At 37.1% G+C, this 22,500-nt stretch overlaps 1 protein-coding gene across 4 annotated transcripts in view; it reads left to right on the top strand.

Annotated features, from left to right (window-relative positions):
* Positions 1 to 22,500, top strand: part of LOC125031408 — a 102,628-nt gene that overhangs the window by 14,051 nt on the left and 66,077 nt on the right. The window contains exon 1 of one of the 4 annotated variants that reach the window (XR_007115485.1): positions 18,537 to 18,993. The exons of the other annotated variants lie outside the window; for them this stretch is intronic. The gene's annotated coding sequence lies outside the window, so the exon portion shown is untranslated. Of the gene's footprint in view, positions 1 to 18,536; positions 18,994 to 22,500 lie in introns of those variants that run through there. 4 annotated transcript variants of the gene reach the window in all.

The raw sequence follows: 22,500 nt of genomic DNA on the forward strand, positions 1-22,500 counted from the left end.
TGTGTGTGTGTGTGTGTGTGTGTGTGTGTGTGTGTGTGTGTGTGCGTGCGTGCGTGCGTGCGTGCGTGTGATATTATTTTTATTGTTATTGTCATCATCTCTTTATTTAATTTCCATAAAATATAACGTAATATTTTCACTCAGCTTAAGTGCAAGGGTGCATCGGTAAGGCTGAAAAATAAATGAACAGAAAAAAAATAAACTCCAATGTACCCTGAGCATCTTTACCACGTCTAGTGCAACAATCGAGTTGCAGGAATTTCTATGAGTATGGTACGTGAATTCTGAGAAGGAAGGAAGGTGTGTACGCAATAAAGGAGATGACCGAGAGGGGATAATGAATAATTACTTAGGAGTATGGGGCGGGGGGGGGGGGGGGCTGAATAATGGGTGAGGGAGGGAGGAAGATGAAAGGAGGGAAGAGGGGAAATGGGGGAGAACGTTAGAAGGTCGAGATCCATTAATAGGGATCGATAGTCTTTTTCATAATTCCCAGGAGTCTCTTAAACCTATTTGCATACTAAATGAGAAGAATAATGAATAAATCGAGACAGGGACAGGGCAGGGACAGAAAGAAAACAAGAGACAATAAAAGGAACTACAAGAAAGAAACGGAAAAAAAGCCCTAATTACAGCTGTCGTAACGAGAACCATTGTCCTTTATCCTCACGGTGCCAAAATGAAGACCGCAAACTCTGCTCTGTCGATAATATTCATCGATTGTAACCAGTTTGACACAAGGCTGCATATGCTTCCACACCTCCAACGGTCAACTCGCGCCCGTCCTTGAATACGCCCATGTCCCTCACCATACTCATCTCCATGCTCCTTGTCCTCCAAATCCCATATTTCCCCTCCCATGCTAGGCTCGTGACCCCCCCCCCCCCTCCCATTCCTCCCTATATATACACAAACAACCTTAACTATCCTTCCATGAATCCCATCCTCCCACCGCTGCCACCCTAACCTTCACCTTTTCCTATCCCTTGCCCACCCACCCCACTTCTATCCCTAGACCCCCCCCCCCCCCACCTCCCTTCAACCTTAACTCCCTCTAACCCGTTTCTACACTATGACCCTCACCCCCTTTTCAACCTTCTCCTCAACCCCTTCCTACCCTGCACCTCGCTTCTATCCCCCCCACCCCACCCCATTCCCCCCTCTAATCTTTGTCATCGCATTCCAAGGGATAGAAACCCAGCGCAAATCCTTGTAAAACCTCAGCATTACGCAAGCTTTCCAGGTAACGGAGGGTGTTCTGGCGGAAGATAGCGTGAGGGAGGAGGATAAAGAAGCGCGTACCAATGCAAGAAGAGAACGTGTAACTAGTAGAAGATGAATAAATGAGAAGGTAAATTAATAAGATTTAGGCATAAAAGAAAACGAAAGAATGAGGAAATATGTGTTGTTGATTGCTATATGACTAGAGAAAAATATTAAGATAGAAGAGAAGTAAGAATAGAGGCCATAGAAAATAAGAAACGTAAAAACACACTAAAGGAAAACACGACAAAGCAAAAAGGGGAAACTAAACTAATCGGTAAAGAACATAACAGAAGAACAAAACAAAAAAAGGAATGAGCAACACCTTAGACGAAGAGGGAGAAGGAGAACCAGAGAAAGGAAGAGAAGAAAGGGAGGGAGGGAGAGCGGGGGTTCCAAGCTGGTGGGTGCCCAATGACTCACTGGAATTCGGGTGAAAAGTGTGAGTCCCAAGGTCGCGGTTCGTGGCTGAGGGGAAGTCCGGGGAGCTTCCGTTTTCTTTGCTTACGTGGTTAGGGAGGGGGGGCTGAATCAAAGAGGGTGTTGAAGAAAGGAAGAGTAAAGGAGGAAGAGAGAGATAGAGAATGGAATATGGAGTGTAATTTCGAAAGAGAGGGGTGAGAAAGAGAAAGAGAGAGAGAGAGAGAGAAAGTGTAAGGCCAGCAGAGAGAGAGGAATATGGGCTATACATTTGGTGAGGGGCGTCGGGATATGAAGCACAAAGTCGAAATAAAATTGGTCGGTATGAAATTATACATAGATAAACAAAAGAATTGGGGAAAAGAGATCAGAGAAATGTTTAAAAAAGGAAAGAAAATCCCACACTTGAAACACCCCGTTGTGTCGGGTCTGGTGCGCCTGGCTGCCCTTTGCCGACGTAACCACAACTACTACGCCCTTCCTTCCTTTTATCCTTTCACGCCCACGTCCCCCTTTCCACGCCCGCCGGCCTCTCTAAGGACTGTCTAGGGATGTCCTATTTCTTTCTAGCATTATCTGTTTGTTATACCGAAAGTTTTTTTCTGTTTGTAGTGCTCGGTGAATCATCCGCGGTTAGCCTAACTTCTGACAACTAACGGTCAATATGATCCTACAAAGGAACTCGTAACAATGTGCAAATAATAAATGAAAAAGAAAGAGTATATAATGTTTGCCTTATGTCGATTTCTTTTCATTGTTTTCTTCACTTGTTCCTTCTCTTACGTTTCTGCAATTCGTCAGTGGGAATTCTGGCAGCTAGACCTGTTAAATTCTCCGCGTCCCTCCATCCCCCCCCCCCCCCTCTCTCTCTCTCTCTCTCTCTCTCTCTCTCTCTCTCTCTCTCTCTCTCTCTCTCTCTCTCTCTCTCTCTCTCTCTCCCTGTATATATATATATATATGTATATATATTATATATATATATGCATACATATATATATACACATATATATATGCATACATATATATATATACACGTATATATATATGCATACATATATGTTTTTCTTGATTATCATTCAAATATAATATGTACCTAATACTGTAGTTATTAATGTTGCCATCAGTATCTCATTATCATGGTGTTTGTCATGTTTTTGTTATTATTATCATCAATATTGTTATTGGCATTTTGTTGTTTTCGTCATCATCGTATTTTGTTTATTTTATTGTTATTAGCATAATAATAATATTTTGTTATTATTATTATTAGTAGTAGTAGTAGTAGTATCATTATTGTTGTTGTTTTTGTTGTTGTTGATGTTGTTTATTGGTGTTATTGTTTTGGTTATCATTACTACTACTATCATCATCATTATTGCAGAGTTACTGTTTTTCATGTTAGTATATTTAACACTACCACGGCATTCGTGTGTTCTTACCATAATGAACGATTCTTAATTTAAAATCTAGTCACATTCCTGCGTCGCGACTGAAGTGAGAATGAACCCGGGCATTTATTTTTCAGTCGTTCATGCACATTAGTTATTTCAAATCACAGCCATTATGTTGATGAATAGGATAAATACACTCGTCTTTCGCTGTCGTCGTTGCTACCGCCATCTTTATCTGCCGTTGTGAAAGTGATAGAACAGCCCACATGCCTCTAAAAATGCCGTTATGCCAGTCCAACATCAGAACCAGGTGTGACTATACGAAACCGGAGTAAATCGATTCTACCTGTCTCTATATCTCCCTCTCTCGGATAAATACAGTCTTCCTATTACTATTTTGATAATTTATTTCTGTTGAATTAGGCCTACATCGAGTTTTTTTTAAGGCAATAATTACGCGAAGAAATCGACAAATACTGAACGGTTGTCGACGGGTTTTGATTATTTAGGTTAGGCAGTAAGCAATAGGCTGTAACCTACATCCGGGACTTGCTTTTATCCCTTAACGGCCTTTATAGGAGGTAAGGGGCGTGGCGAAGGGGGAAAGGGTAGTCTAACAGCTGTCGTTGTTCATTTGTCCGTGCCTGAAGTCAATCGAATTAGTTCTGTGTGATCGATAAATATATATTTCGCTCTCTACCAGGTTTGGGATCATGTGACTGTGGTTAAGGTAGTTGTTGATAAATACAGCGAAGTTTTGTAAGGATGCCGTGATATGGGCAGCGAGTAGATGTGAACGATGCAAAAGTAAAACCACGCCATGTCACGCTGGTTAATCAATCTTCCTTTACACGATTCCGTAAAATTTGCAGTTTCGAAACATCCATATTCTCAGCCTTTTTTCTCTCTTTTTTTTTTTCTAGAATTCAAAACTTCCCCGCGGCTGCGTATATTTTTAGTTGCTCCGCGCACAATAATATCGACCCAAGTAAATAAAAAAATGTCATTTTTATCCGTTAGGCCACCATCACCTGCTCCCCAAACCCGCATAGTGTATAAATAATAATTGCCGGCCACCTGTTTATGGTAGGGTTGTATCCCCCTCCAGTGCGTGAGCGCGCGCTCGATGACGTATAGACAGACAGACACGCATATGTAGATATATACGAATACAAATGAGTAGGAATGCAAACGTGTGCGTTACTTACAGTGAATAGAGTTCTTTGTGACAAATATAGTAAAAGGTGTATATATATATATATAACTGTCGCGTTTCGATTAAAGATGATTAAATTTCTGACGATGATTTAATAATAAAGCGGCAGTTATATTTCGTACGCTGCGAAGTTATCCCTTCTCATTCATTTTTTTTTACTATAGGTCGTAGAACATGCTATCGCTTCTCATATTCTACTCTTCCTCCACTTCCTTATATTTTCCTCCTCTTCTTTACGTCCTTGCTTCCTCATTTCTTCTGTCGTTCCACCTTTTATCTTTCTCACCCTTCCCCATTTCCTTGTCCCGACCCAAGCATACACCTGTTTTATCCCACGATGTCACATGTAAGATATATATATATATATTTCTTCTTTTAAATTGACGACAGCTCCCCTTAGTGTCTTGATTTCAATAGCGCGGGCTTTGATGGATAACAATACTTCTTACTTGAACTTAAAGAATTTATTATAAAAGAAATATATATGACGGACGTTATCAAACCGGAGACCTTATCCATCTGCCACGCCAAAAATCATCAACCTTAATGATACATAAAAGTTCACACATTTACACGCCTACCTACGTATACTTTGATATAATTATACGTACAAGTTAACGTATTTACACAACCAATTGCACATATTTCGATATCCACCCGGTCAGTTATGTGTAATGAAACCCATGGGAACACGAAATTCAGTTGTTTATTATTACGACTGTGGTGTGGTGTGCTAGCGATCATTTGTTTTTGTTTCATAAGAAGCATATTGATCGATGTGTTTACAATGGCATTTATGATATTTGTGAAACGTGATGATTTACGCGGCGTTATCGTGCTGTGGTTCTGTTAATGGTAAAGGAGATGCATAGTAGTCGCGTTGAAAATTATATAGACAAGTGGTTAAATTGGTATACTGATAAAAAGATGGGAAAGAATAATGAAAATGTTGAATACCACAATTCTGTGATAATTTAGGATAAGTATAATAGAATTTACTACTGGGTTGCCTGTTACTCGTTAAAGATAAAAGTAGGTGTCGAGAGCATGCGGGTGTGAGTGTGGGTGACTGGGTAGGTGTGTATGCTTGTGCATGTCTGTGCCTATTTGTCTTTCTGTTTGTTTATGTGTATATACCTGTATTTTTTAATTTAACATAAAATAGTCACTGGATTCACAGTTTGATCTAAAGGACAAAAAAATCATATAGATAATTCCAGTATAAACAGACTTTAGTATAGACACCAACGCTGGTAAGACGTAATGGAACCAGCTACCCTAAAATTACATTAACTTAAGAACGACAAACCCAAAATATACGGACAACAGATCGTTATAAGTCTGGTTGAGAAATTATGTGTCGTTTGCAGGTGTCAGAAGGAATGCATGATTAAGGTTTTGACATTTACTTGGAGATTATTTCTCCTCGATTCCCTTCACAAGGACATCCTAGGTCGTGGGATATATTTCTATTATCTCATTTGTTTACGAAATAATTTGATTGATCATGTAGAATATAGATTAGGAACAAAAGCAGATTTTGTATGCGGATAAATTAAGTTCGTTTTTCTTTTCATTTTTTTTTCTCACGCTGCACCAGAGGGGGGGGGGGGGGGTCAAGAAGATTATAGCAATATATTAAATAACTGTGAGAAGACGGCTTAGGGATTTATTTCATTCTAAATCGGCGTGATGGAGTGCCGTCTTCCATCACCTAACCCCATCATTGTACAGCTCGACAGAGTGATGGAGAAGCTTTCCTTGTGTCTTTCGGTGTTGCGAATCTATCGTGGTTGCAAGATTTCTTTGGATTAAAATTAGTCACGTAACTTTTAATAAGTGGAGATGAACTATTTTTTTTATTTTCATCTTCTTGCATAAAAGCTTTTATTTCTATCTTATGAAAGTGAAATGTCTGTAATGTTCTCTCATTTCCAAATTCTTAAGTAAATCTAGATATAAGGGGTAATATATTATGAACATTTTTTACGAATACAGGTGTGGCTTAATTTTTTTTAATTAAATATCAAACTCATATTGAAATTCAAACCCGGTGTCTATATAACACAATAAATCATTTTCATAAATCATTTAATTTATAATGTTGATGAGTATTAGCTACGGTAATAACACTAATCGCACAGTGGTAATGGTCAAAATGAAAGATTAGATATTTGGTTCATTGACTTTGCCCTATTAAGATTTTACGTTTACTGCCAGAAGTCGACACTAGAATAGTTGATTGTTGATTGTGTCATGGAACACGTTAATCGACAGTCTAATGACGTCGTTCACTACATGAATAGTTTAAAGGTTTCGATGGCTACAGTAATCGAGCTTGGGTAAAGAAAAATAAATAAATAAAGAATAAAAAAAAATATGTGAATAGTGAAAGCTCGTTTTCAATCATTAGAGCACTTATTAATGTTTTTTTTTTTTTTTTGACAGTCGAGTCAGGCTTTCATCTCAAACTCACAAATCATCCCTAACTTGAAAAATGAAAGCTTTGTTTGTTGCATGTGGGAGGAAGTGAGAGGCTACGAAAGTACGGTTTGATTGGCCTCAGTATGATTTAACTTTTTTTTTTTCACTCATCCGTTATTTTTTAAATTATTTATTGAAAACTTTCTGCTGGGTCAATATTCAAGGTCATTAGCGGCGACTTCGAAATACAGCGATAGGGTGAGGCTTGAGAGCGAAGTCCCCAATCAAGGATTTTTTTTTTTTTTCCATAAGATGTTTGTAGATTTCCAGAATGGTTCATGATCAAACAAATAAAGGTGCTAGACATCACAGTTCATATAGCATTATAATAAAATAAGTGGACAAAGGAAGGGGATGAAGAGAAGAAAAAGGGGGAGAAGAGAAGACCATGCAAAATTAGTTGAGGCGAAGGCTGAGGTCCAAGGCAGGGGTGATCCTCTACGTTGGGCCTCAGTCCTCCTAATCCTACCCCCCCCCCCCCACGACAACGAGGAAGGGACTGGGGGAGGGGGGTATTCGTTATTGGTATTAGTATTTCGTGAATGGTCTCAGGGTATTCATTTATTCATGATCCTATTCAGATGGTGCAGAGAACAGATGATTACAGGTTCTATTATTCCTGTCCATACTCTGACGGCACAGGATGACCGAGGATTGTACTCAAAGGTAATGCTTATGTGTTAGTTTAAGTTTATATTATTATCTTCAACAATAGCAACATGCAATGGTTTACACGATCATCTGAAGAGGTTATACTAAGCGTATGACTTCTAAAACCAACAGTCTCATTCCCTTACGAATGATTATGTGCTATTACGAATCATTAGGCGCAGTTCCTCCCCTTCCCCCTCCCTTGCAAACACACAGACGAGAAAACTGTTTGCACGTGTCTCTTCCATTATTCAATATATGTCTAAGGCGTCGTTACTAAAACAGCATTGACGTAGAGTGGGCGGAGGAGAGATGGAAGGGGTGTGTTGAGTGTGCTGGTATTGATATGAATGTATGTCATTTGTACATTCTGAAGGTGCCTTTATGGCCTTGTGTAAACGGTCGTCACGGTCGTTGACTGGGCATTTTATAACCTGTAAGGCTTGTTATCAGGTTAAGTTAATGGCGTTTATTGTTTATAACTGTTTTTTTTTTATTATTATTCCTTTTTCTTAACGATCGTGGGTTTTGTAACCGTCTACACTTAAGTTATTAAAAGTAATAGAAGTGCAGATAATTGGTATAAGAATAGGGAGTTTTAGCTTACATCGATCAACAATTCTATGAGTGATAATGTTGACATTACTAAAGACGCGATAGTGATTATGACACTGATGATGATAACGATAGTGAAAATGTAAATAGTGATAATAATGCCGGCTTCAGTAAACCATAATAAAAAACAATAAAATCAAAGAAAACATAAATAAGATTATGATTAAAGATATAACATCTGACCTAGCGTGACCTCAACCGCAATTTAACATCACCAAAGATATCCATCTCTCCCACCTATTTTACTCTCCCTCTCACAGCACAAAATGCTAACGCAAACGCAGTCATCACAGGCAGAACAAAGCACTAATGACATTGGTCACGAAAGGTCATTTGTAAGTATTTAGGTATGAGGAACACTCTTCTCCTCCCCTCCATACGACAACTCTAGTGGGAATAGGGTCTGTCTTATGCATGATATATCGGCGCGCAGTGGACGGTTAGTACAGGGCTGGGTGGGTACGTCCGAGAGATTGTGTTGTGATATTTGGTGTCTACATTGCCTTCGAGGATAAAGGGAGAGAGATAAAGTTATTGTGTATGTATGTATATATATGCACACACACACACACACACACACACACACACACACACAAACACACACACACACACACACACACACACACACACACACATATATATATATAGAGAGAGAGAGGAAGGGAGGGAGGATAGATCAGAAAGAAATATCGAGTGCTCAAAAAAGTGTTTATTTGCAATATCTGTATATACTTTTGCGTACAGGCCTTAAAATACACACGTAACACTTTTCCTGCGTATTTTGCCATCTGTTATATATCCGTAAGAGATTATACAGAGCAATGTAATTGTACCCGAGGTAGACAGCCACATGCGTAGGGCCGGCGCGTGTCCAACATTACTATATTTCATGTAATGTCATAATTGCGGCCCTATTATTTTCACCCTTTTTTTTTGTAGTTACCAGTGATATATTTGTCTATGATTTTTTTTCTCATTCGTTTAATGTTGACATTTTGACGCGTTTGTATAACCATGACAATATTTTTATTATTATTATTATCTTTTTAGATCTATATTTGATTCATCGTCACTATTAATTGTAGAGTAATATTCATCATTAGGCAAGTGTTGCTCATTAATTTTGATGACCGCATAGACATAAAAAAAAAATCTCCATAAAGAATGATATGGGGGATTGCGTGTTGCGTTCGTGGAGTATCTATCCTGAATCCGCCTGTAGAATATGGCGAACGCTTTTTGTCACCGAAAAAAAACCATTTAAGCACTTGTAATTTTGAAACGTAATGGTCACTCTCAGTATGTCTTAAAAATGTTTTATGTATAGTCTGAAAAACGTGTTTACGTTCGTAGTCACATGATAAATTGAAGATGAAAATGAGTCTTCCGCAGAACAGAGACAATGTGCAAACCTTTGTGATTCTTATCTTGCGCTTTCAGGTCACCTACATTGCACATGCTATTATGCCCATATTTTTCATAGATTTACCTGATATGTTGTACGTATAACCATATTTCTAACACGCACGAGATGTACATATATTACAGACAATAGGTGATCCGTGCGTTCGTTTGTCCACGTGTTTTGTTTTCTCTTCATTAGCGATATCATGCACGCGGATCAAAGGACTTTGTTTTGTTATCACCCAGATTTGCGCGAATGTCTCGTGTTTGTCAGGGTGTGTGCTGATGGTGACCTGTTAGTCGTCGTAGCGGTTGGGACCCTGTGGCTTCAGATCCGTATGGGCTTCTTTTCAGGAAGTTTGTGTGGATCTTGTGCCTTATGGAAAAATCTCCAGGGCATTGAAGGAGTGAAATTCCTGGCATAGATAGGCGCAAAACACAATAGCATGTGACAGGCTTTTATGTTTAAAAAAATAATTTGAAAAAATAAGTCCTGCACTTGTCATCCTTATTGTTATTATTATTGTTATTATTATTATTATTATTATTATTATTATTATAATTATTATTATTATCATTATTATCACTATTATTATTATTATTATTATTATTATTATTATTATTATTACTATTATTATTATTACTATTATTATTATTAATATTATTATTATTAATATTATTATTATTAATATTATTATTATTAATATTATTATTATTAATATTATTATTATTACTATTATTATTATTATTATTATTATTATTATTATTATTATTAATATTGTTATTATTATTTATCATCATCACATCACCATCCTCCTCAAAGTACTTTTGCTTATTTTGTTGGTATATTTGATTGTCTAATGGTATTGTTTCATAATTCCCGATCTCTGGTTGTTTCAGATCCAACACCTACCCTTATAATCTCTCTCTCTCTCTCTCTCTCTCTCTCTCTCTCTCTCTCTCTCTCTCTCTCTCTCTCTCTCTCTCTCTCTCTCTCTCTCTTCCTCTCCCTCTTCCTCTCCCTCTCCCTCTCCCTCTCTCTCTCTCTCTCTCGCTCTCTCTCTCTCTCCCTCTCCCTCTCCCTCCCTCTCCCTCTCCCTCTCTCTCTCTCTCTCTTCTCTCTCCTCTCCCTCCTTTCTCCTCTCTCTCCTCTCCCTCCTCTCTCCTCTCTCCTCTCTCCCCTCTCCTCTCCCTCTCTCTCCTCTCTCCCTCTCAGCACACATAACTGATGTAGTGACAGTTAATATATGTTATTTTTACATGTTCTCTATATTTATGACATTAGTTATATATGTATAACATCAGTGCAATCTGCGATTCCTAGCAGTTAATGTACGTCCAAATTAACGTTTTTTGTATACACAAATACCTTCCTTATAATTAAACGAGCGATGACACCACCCGGGTTTGCAATCACTGTTGCATTGCGTGACGTTACGCATTTATAGCTGGATTCCACGGTTGAGAGACAGAAAATTATAATCTGTTAATAGCTTCTGATAACAGTTATATCATGCGTGATTGATATCACTATAACGAGTAAACTGACTTGTTGAAGAGAGCTGTAAAACCCCCGTCTCCGCTATCGACTTGTTAAAAGCACGGCGGTTCGTCAACACCCTGTTTTGTAACGATTTTACAACGGGAAATATGCAGGGCTCATTGTCGCTATCGGTTCCGGCGCTCGAGTGGGTATTGGCAACACTGAGAGCGAGTCCGCGTCTCCGTGACTACCAATAAACATTTAGTGTTTGATTCCCAGTACGTGAATGGCTCTAAATCATCCCTTTTTACGTGACGCCTACGACCTTCTGACGTACTACGGGGGAGGGGGGGGGGAAATGGACACTTGAGATTTTACTATTTAGAAGTTACAGTTGAATGAAGACCAGGAAACATCGAAAGCAGAGGAATAATTGGACATATTAGATTGCTACAAATCGGTTATTTTCACAGGGGAAATGTAGACCAGAAATGAGAGACAAATGAGAGGACTCCTTGAGCTGAATGAATGTTTACCCGGATGTTGTTGAGATAATTATCGAGTAACATAACTGATAACCGCACGTCACGTGATTTTCACATTATACCTGTTGGGTTGCGCATTAGCACCGGAATACGAATATCTACTTCATTACCGTCATTGTAACGCAGTGTCCTAATCACCTCTGATTACTTTTGGTTGTTTTCAGGGATAATGTGGTTGTTTATGTGTGTACACCAGTTTTAAGACTAGGGTAGTTTAAGTAATGATACCAGTATTTATTTCCTTTACAATAAATGTTATAGGACTTGTTTAAAACTGTAATAAGATATAAGGAGTGTAATTTATCTTGTTAGATCTATTAGTTTCGTAATTTGCAAATGTGATGCACCATTGAATATCTTATAACACACACACACACACACACACACACACACACACACACACACACACACACACACACACACACACACACACACACACACGGGAAAATCGAAGAGCATACAATATTAAAAATGCGAAATTAAGTAAATCAAGGAATCTCCAAAAGTGAGAGGAACAAAAAAGAGGGGAAAAAAAAAGACAGCGTAGGTTAATAATCAATGAATAATCTGTTGAACTGAGAATCGCCGTTCATCCTTACTGACACTGCAATTACCGGACACTCAAAGAAAATTCGCGTGTAGCATTTTGAAGTTAAAGACGCTCTCCACTCTCCGGGGATTGGTAAAGAGACAATAAATTATCACAGACAGTCTTTTCCTTCTGGTTTCAGTCCTGAGACTTTAATTATCATTAACATGTCATGACTGCGTGTTAATTCCGAAGATGAGTATACTTTGCGGAAAAGATCGTTCTTTTAGGATATTTTTTTTGTAATCAAGGAATTTCAAATGAATAGTTTATTTCGCTGGCTTTATCGGAGTTTGTGAGTCAAACATTTCCGTTTCATATATATCAGAGAGATTAAGCAGTCCTTTATCGACACAAGAATTTATAACAAACGGACAGAGTAGATAATTAATTGCTCATAATAGATTTGCTGTTTCATAATTTAGATAGAACGAAGGGTAATATTATTAGATCAAGGGTGGATGATGATTGATGTTTTCGTACACATATTCAGAGGAAATAAGAAATGATTCATTTATATTTTTCGATTATGTCCAGGGTAAAAAATACACTTGATAATATGTTTTTGATTAGTCTTTATAAATTATATGAGGAAATTTGAAAACTTATATGGGAATATCTTTCATTAGCAACTATATAAGTTTTGACAGGGTGAGGTAATTCACTATTTGTATGTTCAATTTTAAAGTCTGCTATAAATAAATAAGTAACAGCAAAAAAAAAAAAAAAAAAAAAAAAATCACTTTTGGTGTAAACAAAGCATACAATAATGTTTACGGTTATTGCAACAAACATCCAATTTATTTATATTTTATCCTTTAATTTATTACAGTTAATGGAATAACCATTATTCCATTCCTTTAATTTCATCAATTAATCCGGTATTTTCTAGGTGCTTTCCAGTAGGGAGATACAATGTATTCCACAAATTTCAGTATAAAGAAATGAATAAATATTGAAGGTGCTAATAAACAGGACATTCTCGCTTAATAGTTCATACGGAACGGTGATTGATATAAAGAACAGTACCTTTCCCATTGTAAGAGAAAATTCATTATTTTTGTATATGAAAAGACAAGCATGCTGAGTATCACATTAAAAGGGTAAATTTGGCTTATCTCAGTAGACGTAGTGTTCACAGTATTACATTGGTTTGCATTTTATTGCATTTTACTCGCATGCTGAGTGACTTAATGAAATGATGTATCGGTTAGACCACGTAAAACGAACTTATATAGATTTTTTGTTTTTGTTTATATGAATATTTGTAACATTTATTGGATATTTATTTATTTAATTATCTTTTGATTCCTATCATTTGTCTGTGATCCAGGATAATCAGAGTCGTTTTCTTCATATATTTTGTGCGCTGATATTTTGCAGTCATTCTGTCTCATATATATATATGTGTGTGTGTGTGTGTGTGAATGTTCAAGATTTTATCACAGCCAAATTAATTGTCTTTGAAATAGTTTTAATGATACACAACATTCTCTCCAACCTTTGATTTTATCCATGCGTTTTGTCCTTATGTGGTATTTTTCACAGTTTATTCATATTTATTCGTCTTTCTTTTACTTCTGGTATTACATTATTTGTTACTCATTTTGTATTTCCTATTCGCTATTCACACATTATTCATGTGTTGAACAGCGTTGTGGAATGTAGCATTGCAATAACTTGCAAAAGCTATTGATAACTTTTATTATTAATTGGCAATAAAGTCGATACTTCTTACACAATCAAGTTGTTGTTTATGATCCCAGTGCAATTTGGCCTACAAAAAAAAAAAAAAAAAAAATTATAGTTTCGTTCTTCATTCTTTTCATAGGAATTAATGTATTTTTCGCCTTTAAATACAGCGTTTAGATTCTAAAATTCCGCCAGAATTGAAGGAAAGATGATTATAGACTGGGAAACTAACGGTATCATAAACGTTGAGCTAAAGACATTTCTCAAACGTTTTTTCTCGAACGGCAATTTATCATACATCTTAAATATATTGTTAGACTTTTCAGATAGCTTGACGTGGGTTGTCGACAGCGGCTTTTGTTGCTGTCGATATCAATGCTTTCTTTATGAACCACTTTGCTTATTTATTAGCTCTTTCTGTTGTTGTTATTCTATCCTCGATGATCTACGAGTTCAAGGAAGTTCAGCGCTTGTTTAATTCCGTAGATACGTTTTACTGGGTTACTGTGACCTCACGTGACCTAGCTTTATCTTAGGGCTGAGTGGCAAGAAGGGTGAAGATGTGGGTGTATATGCAGAGTCTTATATACACATACGCGCACACCCACACGGCAACATTTTTACACACGCGCCTCGTAATTCCTCAGAAATCGTAGGAAAAAAAGTGAGGAAAGAGAAAAAAAAATAGAGGATTGGGAAAGAATGGAAGAACAATTGGGAGGGAGAAAAACAGAGAGAGGGAAAAAAAGAGAAATTATAATAATTAAAGAAAGATCTATATAAGAAATATTAAGGAGAAAAAGAGAAGCGATACAGAAAAATAAAGAACACGAAAGAAGGGAGAAAGAGAAGAAATATGAAAGAGGAGAATGTGAGACAAAAAATATGAAAAAAATAGTTAGGAAAATAAAAAGATAGAACAAGGAACAACAACTGCTATTCTGAATCTGTATCGAATATCTATTGAAACCACACAACTTATGACGTCACGCTACTTTTCTGACGCCACGTTTCTCTTATCTGTGCCCTTAACCGCTAAAGGCTACTGATAACACGCACACATACATGTACTGTATGTGTGTTTGTGCGTGTGGGTGTGTATATATATATATATATATATATATAATGTGTGTATATAATTATGTGTATATACATACATACATACATATACGTATATATATACACACTCATATATATGCATACATATATATTTATTTATTTATATGTGTATGTATGCATGTATGTATATATATAAGTATATACATTATGTGTGTGTGTGTGTGCGTGCGCGTGTGTGCGTTTGTGTGTGTGTGTGAATATATACATATACAGATATATATTTATATATACGTATATATAGATACAACCACACACAAGCATATATGTGCAAATATATACATAAACATACATATATATACATATATGTATGCATGAATATATATATACACATGTATATGTATACATAGAGATTGTATAACATATATGTAAATAAACTATATATACATATATATTTAGATATGTATCTATATATTTATATATATTTAGATATATGTATGTGCATATATATAAAATGTATATATGAATTATATATGTATGTATATGCATATATATATATATGTGTGTGTGTGTGTGGGGGTGTATGTGTGTGTTTATACACATATCTCTGTTTTTATTGATAGATGGATGAATGGATGTATATTATTTACATGCAAAGTACGTAGAGCACATTTACATACCTTATAGACAGACAAAGAAAGGAATGGTAGACAAGTATATAACTGAAGATTTTTTTTCAATGTAAATGCCATTAGTATTATGGTTATGCATTATAATACATATCAAACAAAGAAACGTTCTAAAGCAGTTTATGGACCAAAACCAATGTGCACAGTGGCAGTCGCTAGTCCCAACGACGCCAGGTTAGGAGAAGAGATATCTTAATAATTTACGTTAAGTTTTAACATTCTCTGTCTTGCTTCTTTTGTCTCAATGGCAGCACTGTATTGGTAAAGCGTTATGTTATCATTTTAATAACGTAAAGAAATAGGGAAAAAAGGGAAATGGAGAAGAAAAAAAATAGAGAGCGGCCTGAAGCCTCAAAAGAGAAAGAGATGGGCAGAGGAGAAAACAAAAATTAAGAGAAAGATTTGCAAAGAAAGAAAGTTAGAAAGAAAATAGATAAACAATAAAAAAAACAACAATAAAACAATGCAGAAAGAGTACAGCACACTGAAACAACAAAGGAAATGCAGAACCTAAACGACCACATTCCACGGAACTAGCCCAACGCGAGGCCGCAGCGCGCGCTCGGGTCGGGTAGGTTAACTCGCCCCCGCACACATTTCCTCTGTGTTGCTTCTCCTGTATTTATCAAATCGACGAATCTCATGGAACCCATTGCTCCTGACGACGGACAAACACCTGCCTGCATTGTAAAAGTCTCTTCGTGTTTTTTTTTACGTTTCATTCTCTTTTTTAATTTCATCGTGTGCTATTTTTTAAAACAAGAATACGGTTGGCATTAGGATTGAGAAAGGGGGGGGGGGGTTGTCGATGTTGATTGATGTTTGTCAGTATTGTATATTTTCTATATTTTTCCTATCTTTAATTTCCTACATGAAAAAATCATAAATATATGAATATGTGAATACGTGAATGTCGAAAAAAAAATCTATACTTAAATAGACATATAAATATATACATATATCATATTGTATATACACATTTATCCATCGCTATATTCATAAATACATACATATATACATACACGCAGCAGTCACATGCATTTGTCTTTTTGTTGCTGGAGGATCGCCATTATTTAGGGTCACAGTTCGTTACACGCTGTCGGCTGATAGTCACTCATCATCAGCCCTCAGTCATGTCCTGTTATGACTCAGCCTGTCCGTTATTTTGTGCTGTTTTCCAAAGGCATTAATAAGCATATATTCCTATTCGCATTAGAGTGACGTCATTTCTTATAAAAGTTCATTGTTCTATTATTTTTAAGTTTGTAATCATGATAACACCCCACCCTAAATGAAGGGTAGGAGGGAGGGAGAGAGTGAGAGAGAGAGAGAGAGAGAGAGAGAGAGAGAGAGAGAGAGAGAGAGAGAGAGAGAGAGAGAGTGAAGAGAGAGAGAGAGAGAGAAAGAGAGAGAGAGAGAGTGAAAGAGAGAGAGAGAGAGAGAGAGAGAGAGAGAGAGAGAGAGAGAGAGAGAGAGTGAGAGAGAGAGAGAGAGAGAGAGAGAGAGAGATGGGGGGGGGGGGTAGAAGAGAGAGAGAGAGAGAGAGAGAGAGAGAGAGAGAGAGAGAGAGAGAGAGAGAGAGAGAGATAGAGAGAGACGGAAAGAGAAAGAGAGAAACGGGGGGGGGGGGGGGTAGAAGAGAGAGAGAGAGAGAGAGAGAGAGAGAGAGAGAGAGAGAGAGAGAGAGAGAGAGAGAAAGAGAGAGGGGGGGGGGGGGAGTGCTCTTCATATGTATTTCCAAACCCGAATTACACGAGATCTTTTACAATCCACTTGAGTCATTTATGTCACAATTAAACTAGCGAGAGATCAATGAAAGGCGAGCCTGCACACATCCTAAAGTCTGAATCTAACCTAAGTGCCAAACTCCCGCCTGTTATCCCTAGGAATAACCAACCTAAAGGCACTGGCGCACTCTTAGAATGACCCTCCAAGCAAGGGCAATGAGACATCGATTCGAGCGGATATAAGTGTGGGCGTGTGTGCGCGCGTGTTTTATGGCGTGTGCGTATGTGTGTGTGCGCTGGTTCTAGCATTCTCAAGGTTAGAAGATAGACTGTCGTTGTGACTGTATTAGGGTATTCATATTGTACTACGCACTAAAGGTTTTTGTGTGTTATCACTGTGACAGCTAGTTATAGGTTAGTATGTGTACTAGAAACCTCTTGATATATTGTAGTTAGGGGATTATTGGAACAAGAGTTGGAAATAAAATACTTTTGTTTCAGTTTATAGTTGGATCCATAAATGAACACACACAAACATATTTTTTTTCGTACAAAGATTGTGAATGTTTATGTGTGTGCGTGCGACTGTGCGTATGAACCCAGGGGTGAATGTGCGAGCGTGTGTGCGTCGTGTACTGTATACGTGTGAGTATTACTTGCACTTCGAACAATATTGATACGTGCCGGTATTATCCCGTATGCTCTCCTGCAACGCCACTCTCTCTCTCTGACAGCCGTTGTCATACGCACTGAAACGAGCTTCGAGAACGGCAGCGGATAACATGAATCTTTGAAGAGGAGAATGTCATTTTACTGCCGTGTTTTCAGCCATATTCGTCGCCTTCATACGCTCAGCATTTGCGATTATATATTTCGGTGAAAATGTACCCTTTAGGCAGCTTTTCAATCTTTATATAGCTTTCTTCTCTATGGTAAAAAATTCTACTCTATTTCATCGCCTTTCTTTTCAACATCTTGAGAATTTTGCTTCTGTATGTTTGAAAACCATCTTCCTTTCTTATTGCGGTAATAAATATAATTATTTTGATAATGCTCATAAGACTGTTAATGACATGGATCTGTAATAAAAATGTTACAAATGATTATGATATTATGAATTTCTATTATGGTAATGATCACCAGCAATATGTTTATCGTAAATTACAAACGAAGAAAGTATTAGATTTTATAAATTACAGCCAATCGCATATCGCCTCCGTTTCAAGTATTAGATTTTATAAATTACAGCCAATCGCATATCGCCTCCGTTTCAAATTGCTCGAGCTACTCACCGAAATGCCTCGGAACGTTCGAATCCAATCGCACTATCGTCAACGCTAGACACACAAGTAGAATTTTGTATTTGAGGCATGTAGGCAGAGCTTCTGTAGACCTGCTTATCATTTTATCTTTATATGCGGAACAATTTCAAGCAAAATATGCCAGATTATGATGGATGGATTTGCATTGGCCTTCGCTTGTGTGCCAACTGCGTGATGGCCTTGGCAAGGGACTGAGATACCCAGACCTGGCGGAACGTTGAACCAGCTCGCTTCTTTCCACGAGAAATATAAGGGATTTCAACTTCATGTGTGTATTTTTTTTAGAATATACAATGCCTTGATGGTGCTTTGTTCCGAGGCGCAAGGGCAGCTCAAAGAGTGGCAACAAAGTGGACTTGCTCTCAATACCAGAGGATGAAAATCTGGCATCGAAGAAGCTCCGTGCAGTCGAGCATGACCAGGTTACTTCTGATAAATATTGCAAAGTAAGTGTTGTAGACTCTAGGATAATGGTTAAATATATTACAAATTACTTTTAGCACATGCAGAAAGAAAACAAACAATGGGAAAATTATGTAAGGTCTAGGAAAGTATGAGGTTTCCAGCTGACCTGCAATTGAATATTATCTCAAATTCAGGGAAAGTGTTAAGTTTTCCTCATTCATTCAACCTTTACACGCCGCCTGTTGTAAAAAAAATGCTACCATTATTAAATGAAAATTAATTTATAGGCCTATATTTTGATGCAACACACTTTATTACAATTTTTTTCAAATCAAAACTCGACTTCAGCGTTATAAATTCAGTTACATATGTTTGGAATGGTAACATATATGGCAGCATTTCTTTTTCAAGGATATAAGTAAAAATAATGTAATTCCAATTCAGCATCAAAATAAAATATAGGTTTTTATATTGTCCATTATTTTATTTTCCATGTAACTACTTTAAAGATTTACATATGGCCTTACAAAGTATATTTTGCACTGTAGTGATGTAATGTAATGTAGTGATGTAGCGGCAATAAAGCAACTGTATATTTTGCAGTATGTAATTGTAGCAAATGAATCCTGAAATCAGATGCATAAGACCGAGTTCGCCAAGTTCATAGTTTCATATGTAACATTGAACTATACATATGTATACTTACATATACATGCATACATACATATATACATACATACATATATACATATATACATATATACATACATACATATAAGTACATACGTATACATACATGCATACATATATACATACATACATATAAGTACATACGTATACATACATGCATATAATTATAAAGGTATGTATGCATACATATGCAGGTAAGTGTCCAGTTTCATCCAGCCATCCTTTATAAGGAAAATAACATGTGCAAACGATAGAGCAAATAAATCTATGAAACTTATCTTCTATGTACTCCTGTCGCAAATCCAAAATAACGAAGCTATTAGACGCGCAAGTGTCAAAGAGCCCGAAATGAAAAATGTATACATACATACACATGCATATATTTATACGGTTTGGACGCACTAAGCTAGGGCAAATTGAAGACACACACACACACACACACACACACACACACACACACACACACACACACACACACACACACACACACACACACACACACACACACACACACACACACACACACAAAAAGACCACTCTTAGACTGTGACGTCTGAGATCTGGTGTCTTCGGCTTGATACAACCATGGTGTTAAGTATCTGCAATTTCAAAATATCTGAGATGAAAAGTGCCTTGAAAATTATCCGTAAACGGTATATATTATATATAGTGATGTGTGAATATGTAAATTTGGATCGCATTTGTTATTGATTCTTACTGTGGCTCGGTATACTTATTACGATTTGTAGTATTATCACATTCACCATTATTTTCACCATCATCAGCGTCATCTTCATAATAGTAAGGACGCTTTGCCATCCTGCGTTTTTGTTTCTTCATTTCCCGCTCCGGTCTTTTGCAACTTTTCTTTTTATATTTTGTTTTTCTCTTTTTCCCTCCTATCGCTTATGGCTTTTTTTCTAACAGGTTTTCTCTATTAACTGTATTTTTAACAATTCATTTTTGTTCTCTTCGTCCCATAATCATATATTTCCCTTCCACCACATTCGTAATCCAACCACATTCTTTTTTTCTGTTCTCCCATCGAAAGCAAAAGAAAGAAAGAAAAAAATCCAGTTCCCACGATAAAAGCATATTTGGTATTATTGGTCATAAATGTGTTCTCTCATCTGGTATTTGGGATCGACTCTGGAACACAATGAGAAACAAAATGCGGGTACTCGACGCTTGTAATGGATCACGTGTTTGGCGAAAAAGAATTAAGGAGAAAACGACTATTTCGCTTTTGTCTCGATAGGTTAGGTAGCTCTCGTAAGCTGATTGTATTTGTAAGTTCCTTTTCCCCGTGTTTGTTTATTTGTTTCCAGTGTTAAACTACGTGGGAAATGCTTTCTGTTCTTGGCGTCGGTGAGAATTTTCTGGAACTATTTTCGTACTGTCTACTTCCATGCAAGTGTCAATTTTCCAGGGTTTTATGGCTATTTGGGGGGAGGGGGCGTGTATACAACTGCATATTTCTTATATTGCCATTAGACTGCTTGAGAAAATTGATGGTTTGAATTTGGCGAGTCTGAAATACGAAGACGAATTTCTCTCTCTCTCTCTCTCTCTCTCTCTCTCTCTCTCTCTCTCTCTCTCTCTCTCTCTCTCTCTCTCTCTCTCTCATTCTCATTCTCATTCTCAATTTATCTTTCTCTCATTCTCTTCTTATTTTTCTTTCATTCTTTCTCGCATTCTCTCATCCTCCGTTTCTCCCTTTCCCTCAATACAGATTTTTTTTTTTTTTTTTTCATTAAATTTGAAGTAGCATTTTGATGTTTTTTATGATTTATGGCATTCACAAACATTTTCTTCTGAGCTTGGTCACACAGGGTGAAAAATAAACAATCTATGGAATGTAGCGCAATAACAATTATTCAAACAGTTCATCCTTATAGCTTTCCGTCACGTTACGCGTGTAAACATACTCAGCGGCATACGCGAGAACGGACAAAAAAAAAAACCGTCCATTTTCCCGCCAGACATTCCAAACTTTTCATTCTCTCTCTTGTTAGCCTTTCCATGCCTCTCCTCCCTCCTCTTTTCCTATTTCAACATCACCAAATGGTAAGATATTATTCACTGTCAGCTGGGACTAGCATAATCAATTGCCCGGCGCCCATACACGTTGTTGGGACAGGAGAAAAATTAGCAAGAGACGCGGCCAACACTTAGGGTATCGGATTCCAGGTTATCTTCCTTTATAGAGGGTTTGATCGCTTTCTGTAGGTGTCAGAAGAGTATGGACGCATAAGGGGGGACTTGATTATCCATTTATAGGCACATTTTAGCATCACATGGTGCCCAGTTGTGGTTGCTATAGAGTTACTGGACTGTTTATTTGGTTTGTACGTGGCGCTATGTTGATTTTTACGGAGTTCTTGTGTGTTGTGGCTTATCCTGAAGTTGTGCAATGTATTTCACAAATATTCTTTTCAATGTATTGGCATACAATATTTTCTTCCAATTGCTATAAATGTGTGTATACATACATATTTATATAATTTATTTAGTTATATATATTTGTATAAATGTATTTTATAAACATATATATATATATATGTGTGTGTGTGTGTGTGAGTGTGTGAGTGTGTGAGTGTGTGAGTGTGTGAGTGTGTGTGTGTGTGTGTGTGTGTGTGTGTGAGTGAGTGTGAGTGAGTGTGAGTGTGAGTGTGCGTGTGCGTGTGCGTGTGCGTGTGCGTGTGTGAGTGTGTGTGTGTGTGCGTGCGCGCGCGCGCGCGTGCGTGCGTGTACATAAATACACAATATATATGTATATGTATACACACACATATATTTATATATATATATATAACTAAAAAAATGTGTGTGTATATAATACATATATATTTAACTAA

Source organism: Penaeus chinensis, chromosome 13 (genome assembly GCF_019202785.1).
Source record: "Penaeus chinensis breed Huanghai No. 1 chromosome 13, ASM1920278v2, whole genome shotgun sequence".
NCBI lineage: Eukaryota > Metazoa > Arthropoda > Malacostraca > Decapoda > Penaeidae > Penaeus > Penaeus chinensis.